Source organism: Pempheris klunzingeri, chromosome 10 (genome assembly GCF_042242105.1).
Source record: "Pempheris klunzingeri isolate RE-2024b chromosome 10, fPemKlu1.hap1, whole genome shotgun sequence".
NCBI lineage: Eukaryota > Metazoa > Chordata > Actinopteri > Acropomatiformes > Pempheridae > Pempheris > Pempheris klunzingeri.
Genome location: NC_092021.1, coordinates 8,139,612 through 8,152,933, shown reverse-complemented (window position 1 = coordinate 8,152,933; position 13,322 = coordinate 8,139,612). Strand labels below are relative to the sequence as shown.

General features: G+C 39.2%; 1 protein-coding gene across 2 annotated transcripts in view; it reads left to right on the top strand.

Annotated features, from left to right (window-relative positions):
• Nucleotides 1-13,322, top strand: part of gulp1a (GULP PTB domain containing engulfment adaptor 1a) — a 68,968-nt gene that overhangs the window by 25,709 nt on the left and 29,937 nt on the right. The window contains exon 2 of one of the 2 annotated variants that reach the window (XM_070837677.1): nucleotides 2,631-2,716. The exons of the other annotated variant lie outside the window; for it this stretch is intronic. The gene's annotated coding sequence lies outside the window, so the exon portion shown is untranslated. The remainder of the gene's footprint in view (nucleotides 1-2,630; nucleotides 2,717-13,322) is intronic. 2 annotated transcript variants of the gene reach the window in all.

Here is a 13,322-nt window from a genome sequence, read left to right as displayed (position 1 = left end):
CGTTAATTTCTCTCCACCCCCCTCCCCTAACTGGACCTGGAGCAATGTGAAAGACCGATTTCAGTGTATGATTGAGCTTTCATCATTCCCTCCACTGGACATTATTTTTGGACATACTTTATTAGATGTCCTATATTGGATTTACTACTTTAGTATTAGACCTATTATAATCCTCTTGTTGGATTATAATCCAGTTTTCTGTTACAAGTATCTTTTTTTAGTTACTCCTGTTGCCCTAGGCTTCTAAGGAGTCTGTGCTTTTTGGGAGCTCTTTGTTGTTTTGGGGACCTTGAGCTGGGTTCATGTTTTGGGCCTGCAAATCCTTTTCCGTCATACAGGACCATACAAACAAATCTGACTTGGAATACTATGTCACGGCGTGTTTGTTTGAGTTTGTTTAGAAATCAACTCTCTGCTGAGCTGTCAAAACTTGCCTAAGAGGATTACTCCAGTAGACCTCCCTCCTTCATAACAAGTAGCCCACCCCGTCCTCGGGACTTCAAGCCTCTCATTGCCAGTGTATCTTAATTATGACTTTTTTGGGGGGTGATTGGCTTCCACTAATGAGGAGGAGCAGGATGAATTAATTTTAGCTGAATGGTGCTGTGATCCTCTGCCATTTTCTTTCACATGTTTTTCCAACATGTACTTACTAGAGGGACACGGACAGCAATAACAGAAGCCTTTTACAGCAGGGTTGATTGTCTGACTGTTAACTTCCAAATAATGGAATTGTTAACAACTTAACGTCCATTAACGTTTTGTTTCTCAATGAACGCACCAACACCTGTTTTCTTGTTAAGATTCAGCTATCTATCATGTAAAACCACATCTGTGGAACCTAAACTCATTGCTTTAGCAGAGATTAAACTGACAGTGGATTGTTTATCTGTTCTCATGCATTATTCAATATAATGTAAACTGTGCGATGCCAAAAGGCACAAAATTGAACATGTCTAACAGGGAGAGAAATGCTGAACAAAATCCATTCCGCATTATTCCTTTCCTGGAGATAGGAGAAATTTTATCACGTCAGCGTTGTTTTCGCCGAGATAGAAATGACATCAAAAAGGGAAGGGGAAGGGTTTTAGTTTTAGGGGATATTTATTCTAAAGGAACGATAAAAAGTAGGTTCAGACTTTTAGATTTGAATTAAGTTACTCAACAAATTCACCGTCATTTCTTACAGCTTCCACTTTGCCTTTTCTCTACAGCTGCTGGACAACTGCTTCTTTTTACTGCTGATCGAAGAAATACACCAAATAGAATTTTTGCCACATTTCTATTCGACTATTTTGATAGTGCTGACACCATGAAGTCACGGGACAAAGCAATAAATATTATGAACTCAAAAATCTCTGTGACATCTGAGCCTATAATCGTGTGTGTTGGCTCCAGTGTGTGTTCATGGCAGATCTTAGCAGAATGTAACAAAATCAAATTGAACACAGCACTCACTTAGCTCATATTTACACACACACACTCTTTGCCCTTTACGGCTATCTCTGAATGTCATTTCCCACAAATTCCTCAGGCGCTTTCATGATATCTATGCAGGGGAACACATAATAGAAAAACTCGGCCCTCATTTATCAAGTCAGCGCAACCACTTTAATCTCGAAAGCAGCGCGTCCCTCCGTAAAGCACTAATTTGAACTGGTGCTTTCTCAGCTATCACTCTAATAAGGCTAAAACACAGTGATGCTTTAGGAGCGGTTCTTAAATGTGAGACCAAGAGTCACATGGGAAGGAAGTCTGGTCAGTCGAGGTCTGATAAAGACAGTAGAAGCATGGCATTCTAGTGAGTGGGACCGGCTGTCCTGTGGGCTTTGATTTCTAGAGAAGCATTTTATTGATTTTTATTTTTTTTTTCCCCAACATTGCATTTCCGAGAATGATTGATAAATGTGTTTGTTTGCTTTCTTTGAACTATTAATAAACATTGACAGCTCACAAATCTCTTAAGCTGACACTGGGCTATAAATGTAATAGCTTATCTGAATAAAAATGCTTTATAGTATTGGACAGAAGGCACAACTTATGGTGTTTGAATAAAAACATTTTTCATGTGAGTCAGCACCTCAGTCATCAAGCACGTGCTATGGTTGAATACATTCTTTGATTATATATTTGATTCATTATTTTTTATGTAAACCTGTCGTGTGTGTGTGTGTGTGTGTGTGTCCGGTGTTCATCCATACTCTCTCTGTGCTGTGCGATCTTTGCTCCTGTGTTCTCTTTATGTTGACAGGATGGACAGGGGAGGTGTGTTGCTTTGTAATTTTAGGCTCAGCCTTCTTCCACTTGTCATTCTGAGGTCGACATAGTTCAGTAGAACATTCTCTGTATCACTTTGACAGTGAGAACAAAGAAAACCAGAAACAAGCATTCTCATTGTGTGTCCATTACAGCGCCTGTTCAAATTGAAACGTGTGTTTATTTCTTTCAATCCAGAAATAATTTCCTCCTGCTAAACGAATTTCATACGCAGCTTTTGGACTGAGAAATAAGTGTAAACATTGCGTTTAATTGCTTAATGCAATCACAACAGAGAGCAGACTCGCAGCAGTGCGCGTTCGTCTATAAAAGCGTGATTCTTAAGTGTTTTCCTTGTCTCTTCCTGCCTACAGAAGATGCAGCACTAATGAGCTCCCATCAGCCTTTAGATGAGTGAGGCACAACAAAGAAACCTGAACATCAACAGCCCACAGTAACAGTAAGGCTCCATCACTCCACAGCTGTCTGAAGTTTTCATTATATATCATTATCTTCATTTACTTATACCCCCTACTTCAAATCCCCCCTCAGCCGAGATCCTCCCGGTTCACATGGATCTGCTTATTGTTGTTATCAGAGATTGCCTGTGGGATTATGGGAACAAAAAGACAGATAGTGGCATATGGTAGCACTCAGACACGCAGCTCTGACACCGTTTTCATCTGTGTATCTCCTTGTCAGGGTCTTTTTGCTTTGTGATACTACGAAGACAGGAGTGATGCCATCCTGTTATCTTCTCAGAAAATGTATTTCTGCTTGGCAGTGATATTTCTTCTCTCTGCTTTTAAGACCGTCATTCAGATTCATGCGGCACTGGTACATGTCAGCGCCCAGCGTGGACACTTTTGTTCCTTTGTCCATACCACAGGCCGACGACTGTATGTTGTTATGCTGTTAAGCCATGAAACCCCTTCATGGCTGTTCTGTTTTCATATGTCACATATGACGTATAAACTGACGTTAATATTAAGACAAATAACGTCTAAATCGAAAAAGGTGTTTGCTACAGAGGTGTTTTGTCTGTGGAGCTTACACAGCATCATTACTGTGTTGGGTAGCTTTTCCCTGCAGGTAAGGCGGTGTGTGTTGGACGGCTAGCTTCCCTTCCTCAGGGCTGACACCTATCACCTCTTCTCTGAGCTCTGTTTACAATGACAAATCTTATCACCGCTTGCTCTGATGGACTCTATTTCTGACTGCTGTGCAGCTGGAAAACACACGTGGTGTTACCATGACAACCAGCAATCATTAGCAGTTGTCACCGGTTTTAGTTGAATGCATATTTAGTTTGTTGATTTTCAGTTGCTAATTTCTTTCGCTCTGATGTATTTGAAAATGTAATATAGTGCAGTAGTTAGGTAGTGAAAGAAGATGTCACCTTGTGCCATGACACCACCTTTGGGAACCACTGCTCTAGAATTTATCATATGGGCAAAGAGAAGCTGGGGAGATGTAGAATTTGATCCACCTGGACAATAGTTATGTTAAAACATACGCACACTTGCATGATTGTGCCTGTGTACTTCGTGGGTATTATACAGTAATATGTCAATTCTAAGTCTGCATCTTTGTTTAACATTGATATTCTGGCCTTGTCTGCACCAGAGATCGATGATTAGATTAGTAAATAAGTGATGAAAAGGAAAACATCATCGCAGACCCTTTTACTTCTCTTCTCTGTGCGACACAGTTTTCGGGGACATGCTTTTTGTTTTTTTTTCCAGTTAGAAAGTCCAAAGTCCAGAGAACAGTGCGTCTTCTTCTATTTGAGGCATTATTTCAGAGGCCGGTCAGCACACAGAGTGATAAAAAGGCAGAAAAAACAAGCACAACATGCTGTAAAGTTGAGGCTTTGGTGTTTTTCTTGCCTTGAGAATGGCAGTTTCATAGAAAATGTGATCAAAGTTTTTTTTTTTTTTTGACTTGACATGAGTGGTGTGCCTCTGTAGCGGCACCTTACTTATCATTTAACAAGGAGACTGTGTTTGGTTGCAGGAGGTCTTTTATCATGGATGTCTTATCTGAGCTTCCGTGGACCTTTTGCCTTGTATTGAGTACCTTGTCTGCTTCTTGTGCACATTTTTGTATCTTTTTTCAGTGTCAGTGAATATAAACTTGACCTGAAAAGTATTTTAATATATAGTTTGAAAATAGAGGTTGCCATGCTCTCCAATGTAGTCAGTACATGTAAAGCAGTCGGTGACAGTAAAATATGGCCTTGTATAAATGACTTTGGCCAGATTTTATGTTGGAGCTAGGGAATGTCTTATCATGCAGAAACAGGAGTGTAGATTGCGAGTAAATTATTGAGGTAGATTTGCGCCATAAATGGGCCATTGAAATCCTTCCTTAAGATTTATGAGAGTGTCACACCAGTTAAAGCTGCATTTTTATTCCCCCAGAAACATGTCCGCAATCTTGAGGCAATTGCAAATGTAATGGGTACCTGCTAACATGCACAGTATTTCACCATTCTGACTGACTGAAGAGCTTTTTTAAGAAGTGACTTTATTTACAACCTGAAACCACGTTCTGTTTTAAGAGTCGTGGAGAGTCAGACAGTATAGTTTCTTTAGATATTGAGGAAGACATCGTGTCAAGTGTTGGTTTTGAGAAGGCAGTGGGCATACTTGTTGCTGTCCGGATGCAGCAGAAGCATCCTTTCATCGTGTCTATAGAGGATGGTCTTTATCCAAATACTTAGGACAAGCTGCCATACCCCCCCAGATAAGCCGTGCTTGGTCAGCTTTTTCCTCTACCAAGGAACTCCAGGTAGTCCAGAACCAGACGTCTCCATCAGAGCATGTTCTAGGAAAACTACTCTGACACAACCGTGAGTCTTGTACCCACCTCAGTAGGCTCTTTTTTCTGGAAAGTGACACTCTCTCATGTTAGCTGCTGACACCAAAGTTAAAGGATAACTTCTATAATGACAACATTATGGAAAGCGCCCCTGTAGAGATAGACCTGTAAGATCCTTCTTTAACCAGAAACAGCCATTATATTACTTGGTTCAAAGCCACCAGACTCCATTGACAAAAATAGTAATTTTGATTTACAGGACACAGTGGCTGCTAGTCTACAGCTGCCTCAGCTGGTTAGTTTGTTGGTGTTGTTGTGTGACTTTGGTGATTTAAAGAGTTAATGTGTTCAAACACCAAAGTGACAGCATCTAGACTAGCAACTATCCTACAGTATCTTACAGCAGGTATCTTACAGAGCTATCCTTGTGGTATCGGGGTTATATAATGTTGTCAGACACTTTAAGTAACAATCTGAGCTTGTCAGCGGCAACATTTTAGCAGACATAAGGGTTATTCCTATACCCCCTGCTTAATGTGTGAGGCTGTAGCACGTATTTAGTTGCCAGATGTGATAGGTGACCAAAGGTATTGGTCTCATAGGCACAGTGGCAACGTCAACGTCATCTGGCAACGTCAATGTGATGACAAGACTTGGGGAAGACACGCACAAGCCCTTTGTCTGCCAAGAAATAGCTCCCCTTGGATTGTCAGTTTTATCCTTCACAAACATATTGAGGCCATACTAAGTCCTATTGGACATGTGTAATGTCTTGATAGACACTTTAAAAATGCCAGGAAATAGTTTCAGCTTAAAGGAAAGGAAAGGAATTGCCATGTTAGTTGAAGGTTCGGCATTACAGTCAAAGATCCTTCTTGTAGACAATGTTTTGAAAACTACTTAAAAGGTCTTTATTGCTGCAATGGTAATGGGATCTCTCCTTTTGAAGCCTTCTTCAAGGTTTCCTCCTTTTTTTTCTTTTTGTCTTGAATTAGGAACTTATCTTAATTGGCTGATTTTCACAAATTACAACATTGTGAGGCGATTTTAATGTGTCAAGGTGATTAGGAGCCAGCACAAATAAGCCTGCCATCATTTATATGTATGTTTTTCTGACATAAGATAAGGAAAGAAAGAAGAAAAAGGAAAAGAAGAAAATGTTTCGCTTTCTGGTCCAGCTGGGAATATTTTGAGCCTCAGTGCACAGCTTTCAGCGGAGCTCCTTGATGTTATTCAAGGGCTCTTTGCAAATATGGGAGATAAGACAATATACTTAATAGGGCTGTGTGATTATAGACATTGAACGAAAGAATATTAGGAATATTCTTTCAATATTTGCAGTATTAGCAAGCAGACAGGAGTTTACTCGAGGTCGAACAGAAACAAACGCCCTCACTGACTAAGGAGAAAATGCTCTTTTGTGAACAAACTCCTCACTTTTACCAGCACAAGCTGCTGTTAGCACAAGCTGCCATGTTGATGTTTCACCTGTCTGTGAGATCCTCAGGACTAATTCATGCACTACTTTGAACTATGGGAGCTCAGGCAGTGGTGGCAGTGGTGGCATACCATAATTACAAAGTGAATCAACTTTAAGTTTTAAACGGCGTCTTGAACATAAATTGAATTGAAATAATTGATAAGATGAAGTTATTGGCCAATTCTAAGTGAACTATAGTTTTTTTTGTTTGTTTGTTTGTTAATGTGTTTTGTTTTTTAAATTCATTGTTTGTGGCAGAGATACGTTTTTGCTTACCTTAAGATTTAAAATGATAATTAACTTAAGTCTTTGTTGTTATTTGATAACCTTGAATAAATAGAAGTAAAAAAAAATTACTTCAGGTAGAAAAAACCTTAACATAGAAGCCTGTCATTATTTTCAAATCTTGTAGTGTGTCCATGTTTGAGATTAGAAAGGAAAACATCTGTGAAGATTCTTCTTATGTTCAGGATGTGACCTCATTTCATAATCGGTTAGGATTATGAAACTCTAGTGGTGTGATGCCCAGCATTGCAAAGCCAACACCCACAGTCCTGGGCTCACTGTGTTTATGATTCTGCTGTACAGTCCTGAAATATTTGCTGCAGACTGTGAGAGGGAATTGGAATAGAACTAGCTGTTGCCATTTCATAGACATCATACACAAAGTGCTTGTGGTGCAATGCATGCTTGTAATAACTACCATTAAAATGACTAACCATGTCTACCATCGGTTCTTACACAGATTCGCCAAAGGGGTAAACATGTCAGTCAGAACAGGCTGAAACATACTTAATATACAACATTCATAATATATTTGTACTCCTCCTGATCCTACCCATCCGCAGAACCATCTGAACGATACCCTAAATAGCTGCTACTTTATCTTTGAAATTTTTTTGACATGCGTCACATATCCTGGAGATCTATCATTTACCAGGGAATATCATGGAGCTTATCACCACAGACGCGTGTTTAAACTGACGTACCATCCACTGTATCTGCTAGCAACATCCACATCTGTCACAAGTAATATGTCTTCACTTTCGAAATCTTAATCTCCAGGGGACAGGTTGTATCAAATGTGTTGATAAGTTTGCATGAAAGTGGAAATGTCCTTCACTTGCGTGCACTTTCGGTGTGGGTTGCATAGCCGAGCCACTGCTTACTGCCAGTGTGCACTAAAACTGTGTTCACTGCTCCCTGTTTCCCCCTCTACACTTTCCATCCTCAATATGGAAAGTATGCTCAATGCACAATAGACATATTTAATGATAATAACAATAATAATCCGATGTAATAGGTCAGAAGTTCAACTGAGCCCGACATGTTCATTTAGTCTCAAATAGAAACTTAGAGAGAGAAATAAAGTTTGCAGTGAACAAAACATGGAATCCTATCTCACACAGAAGAGCGTGAAATATTGTGGGCCGTATAATTTTCGGTGACTTTTGCTGCTCCCCATTTGATCTCTCCGACATTATTATTGCTTCAAACTGTAAGTGTAGTGCAAACAGAATCGCAAATGTCACTCCTGGCTCCTCTTGGCGTAGGTGTGGTACAGCGTGACTCATAAAATGCCACATACAGCTTCTCAATATAGTACTCACTTCCAGATGAGCATTGAGTGACAGGAATGTTTAAAATGCACTGACGATAGATTCGTATTTTTGCCTGTGTGTGTAACTGAATGTAGGCTGTGCGTAAGCATGTGTCATGTGTGCATGAAGTCAGTACACACAGTGTAAAAAAAAAAAAAGTGTCAGATTTGAATGCATTTGGAAGGATAAATCAATGTCAATGTAATCTGTTGGCCTGCAGAACGAGACTCTTGATTGTCCTCAAGTGTTTGAAACTATTTAACTGAAATGTGTGATTAACATGAAACCTATAATTCGGTGTAGTAATGTTGTTAGTGGTAACAATCAAGGTATGTGAAGAGTAGTTGAATGGTGCAGTGCTCTCTAAAGATGTGTCACCTTGACAGAGTAGTAAACCCATTTCACTGAGACCAAAACACTGTAGGCACCTATTATCGCTCCTGTCTCGACAAAGAGTTATTGTATCTGTCCAAGGTTTTCTTTCACACCGTGGGGATGTTCTGATCTGTGAATCTCTTAAGTAAATATATGGAAATGCTGGATTTTAATGAGAACTATTTCACATTCCCTTGTAACTCAAAACGCAGACCTACCCAGTGCAAATACCTCAGAAACAATATGTATCACCCACATTCAGAACTCTCATTGTAGCTGCTAACCATCAGTATCGTCAGCTGTTGCCTGCAGATGCTTTCAGGTGTAGCCAATTAATGTTAGAGCTATAAGTTCATTTTGAGATGACCTACAAAATGAAAGACTTTGCTAAACGTACTAAGACAGTGTGTACGTTACTCTGAGTACACCTGTTATCCTCTAAGCTAATGCTGATGTTGGACTCTGTCAATTACTGTTTGGATTTAGAGGTCCATATAAACGTGTGGATTCAGCCAGCAAGCACAGCCCGCAGAGCATCTGATGTGCCTCCAAGTTCTGGATTCTATTGGATTAGAGAAGACTTCAGTGTATCTGCTGGATTACGATGCAAAGTGAATCAAGTACATTGAGGTTTTCTGTTAATCGCTCCTTATAGTAAATGTAAGAATGCCAAGACAGACCGGGACACTGCTGAAATGTTTCCCAGGGCTGTAGTAAAGTTTACAGTAAAAAACTGAATAACTATCTGAATTAGTGCCTCACAGCACTTCGACAAGCTAGCACATATATAACATGATAACCACATTGAGAACTATAAGTGTTAGTCTGTTATCATCACGGCACAACAGGGATTCAAATAAAAAGGCATGTCCATGTGTGCACATGGCATTGTTTGGTTGTACGGGAAAGATTTTTAAAGGCTTTTCAGAAAATGGTAGAAGAAATGATGGTGGATTCTTAGTAATAAAAAGAAATAAAGTGATGAAATAATATTCACATATATATATTATCTTTCAAAATAAAGTGCAGTTTGTAGGATAATGAATTTAAAGCTGCATTCTGTCTGTTGGCTTTGCCACTTGGGGGCAGTGTAACAAGCTTGAAAAGCAGCTGTGTACATGGATATCACCTCATAAAGTTTCTTACTTATTTACACATTCAGCGGACACTGAACTTGGAGTTTCTGGTCAGCTGATGAATGTAACTCCAATATTAATACTTTTAGCTCTGTTTTTGGTCTTCACCAGCACCTAAGGGAAATGTTTCTCTTCAGGTGCTACATGTTACACTATGTTCACTAGTAAGCTGCTAATTTTCTCTGCTGGCTGTTTGGTGCAGAGCAGGTGCTGTACAGTGGGTTTATCAGAGCTTGCTGCTGCGAGGCTGGGGTTTTCGGGAAATGGAAAACTAAAACATTGTGCTTAAATATTCTGTCAACTGAGTTGATTATTGCAGCTTTACATATTTATCTATTTTGCGGTTGCAAAAATTATCTGCATTAAGTATATTCAATTGTCAGGTTTTAAGCAATTCCAAGCAATAGTTGAATAAAAGCATGGCTAATAAATGAATAAATACATAAATGAATAAGTAAAAGAGAAAAGAAAAGAATAATATGAAAGAACGAAACAGCCAACAGTTAACTTGGCGAGGACATCCATCTTCCTGGAACTGTCACTGTTCAGCAGGTATATCTGTTTCAGCCTTCACGTGTGACTAATGATACAGAACAGCTCTGAATCAAAATGAGTACCTATTCTTCAGGATCCCCAAACTGAGTGCTGTTGGGTCCTATTGTGGCTGGCATCATGGTGGAGTGGACTTCTCCAGATTTTATTGACATCAGTAGTGCAGCATAACAGCAGACATAACATGACCTTTACAGCTGTCTTGAGCAGGCATGTAGCTGTGCACTGATGAGAGAAGCATGCACAGCGGACACGCTCCTGCTTTTACCTTGTACCTTGTGATATTGCATGCCTTGTCTTTTTTAATTAGCTTCCCACTGTAGACGCAGCAAAAAAAAAAAAAAAGGGCCACGACCTATCGAGTTTTCCTGTTGAACAGTTTGGAGGCAAATAGATTCCATTGTGATGTCTTCCTTTTAGTAAAGAGAACGTTCAGGACATTGCTCAGGGTATACTACTGTACAGTACATAGATTGCTCCCCGGGGGGGAACATTATATTTCACCTGTAAACCAAACAGGAGCGTGCAAGTAGGCTATAAAGAGGCTGCTCATGAAATCATGAGAAAAGACTGAATAATTAAAGTGGAGTGCACTTGTATTGAAGGAGTTGCTGTATTTAATTATCCCTTCTGTAGTACGTTTGTTAAAAGCCAAACCTGCCTGTTTAATGGTCCTATCTCACCTATATATACGTTTTGCTGCTGTAATATCTTGCCATATACCCAATCCTAAAAAGTTATTAGCTTTTTTGCCGCAAGATATTTAAGATCCAGCTTGATTTAATATTCTGGTATTAGAAGTACAAACTGTGTGTATCTTTTTATTTACTTAAAACAAAAAAAAAAATAGAACAATTAGTGGTTACTCCCAATCAGTCGTGATGCCTCTTTATATTTTAAAGACTAAACTATTATCAGTTCATTAAGAAAATAATCAGCAGATTCATTGGCTGTTTGGTTGCAGCCCTAGAAGAAACTGAAAATAATCCATAGAGTTCATAGAAGTTGTTTTTATTTAAACTCATCATGTAAAAATCATTTCAGAAGTTTCTTACGTACAAATATAGAGATGTAATGTAAGGGGAAAGTAAAAACTAAATGCTGCATGAGAGAAACATGCATGAACTTTTAACCTTGTTGGTATGGACCAAATGGCTGATAGGCTATAGCTGAGACTGAATGAAGACTGTGTTTCAGCATAGCATATTTTCAGTTAACACAGGCTAATACCAATCAGCCTTATGTGAATTAATTTCAAAACCTATGGGCACTATGATAATTAAATGAATAACTAATTATGAGGCAATGTACTGCATACCCCCTCCCTTCTGTTATGTGCTGTTGTATAAGGTGTCATTGTTCTGTTCTATATTTCTGTTGTTGCTGCTGTTTTTTATGTGTTGGTGTGATTATTGTTTGTTTGATATTCCTTTTTTGTAAGTCTGTTTTGTATAAAAGTATAAAAATCGAGAAATATGCATCAGCTATGGAGAGAGGAAATTACAGCAATACAATAAACCCATGACTTTATTATTTGGAGGATAAACAGCCTTTTGGTTCATTTTGTAGAGACATTCATGGTCACCAGGGGATGCATTTTAATGGCCACTAAAAGACATTTGAGAGAACTATTAACCTCAGAGGATGAATCCTAAAGACTTGTTGATGGTCAGAATTTCCATTTATCCAATACATTTTTTTTAATGAGCAAGTGCCTGCAAAACAAATAACACTCCCATCAGCCTCAGCTGTCCTCTATTTGTAGTGCAAATGATCAAATGTTAGCATTCTAACATGCTAAATTAGGACGGTGGCCATGGTAACAGTACACTAACTAAACATGAGCATTTTAAACTTGTCAAGTACAGGTGTAGCCACAGAGAGCTGATAGGGTGATAAGCTGGTAGTCGTGTTCGATCTCACTTCAGTACACTGGTGTTTAGCACTTACAAATCCTGCCTTTTATCTTGGAATTAGAAAATCGACAGAATGATTTGATAAGAAGCTTTGTGAGATGGGAGAGGGATCCAGGGATTACAGTGTCTGTTGTTTGAAGCTGCCGTATTACAAAAATACACAGCCAGTGTACACATTGATTCACCTGAGAAGACTGTTTCTTAAGCTCTCACATCAGGTTGAACAAAGTCAGGCCAAAAAAAAAAGGAAATGTAAGAACTGCTGGGCTCATGCTATTGGCCGATTAAAACAGTCTGGCCATTTGCTGCTTGCTTTATTAGCCTTCAGATTCGGGGCAGATTGGATAGAAATCATTTCAACTCAGCGCTTGCTTGCGTCAATGTAGTCATCGTGACTTTTGCTGCGCCGATTGTTGCAGGGAGCGTTCTCTAGCCATGTCTACTGAGAACACATCGCTGGTACCACACATTGCTACTTTGCATTACTGCTTAGATAGAACACAAATCATGTGGAGGCTGCAAATCTCAATGAAAATCCACTGAGATGCTTCTCATTGAGATGCACATTCCTGCGTCTCCACCCACTCCCCCCTCCCACAGAAACACACACACACACACACACACACACAAGCACACACAAGCACACACACATCCCAAGTGAAAATTGAAATATAATTGGACTCTGAACTTGTTTAAATCTGTAAATCATAAGAAAAAAAACCATAAATCATAAGAATTGTGGAATCTTCTGTATGTTTATGTTGTTATATTCTTACTATATCGTCCAACTGGCTTCATCCCATTGACTGTTATGCTACTGAACATGAAATATGAAAAGAGGTATGATTCCATAGCCTAGATACTAAACAAAGTCTGAAAAGATGACTCATTGGTATTGCCTTCAACTGCTGACCTAGATGCATTTGAGTTGTTGTGTTTGCTGTGTTTCTTTGCTGCTTTATTCAACTTTGTTGCCTCTCAGAATGGTCAAGTTTCATCCAAGTGATATGAGCCACTGTGCCATTGTATTTGTCTTTTGAATCCTTGACACTCTCCCTGCACTGTAGAAGAGGCACGTATACATCTAGAAACATTACAAAAAGAAATGTCATCAAATAAAGCGTCAGCGTTTCCACTTCATCTGGATAATGGAGCATTTTTTCCCCCTTTACTTTTTTTTTTT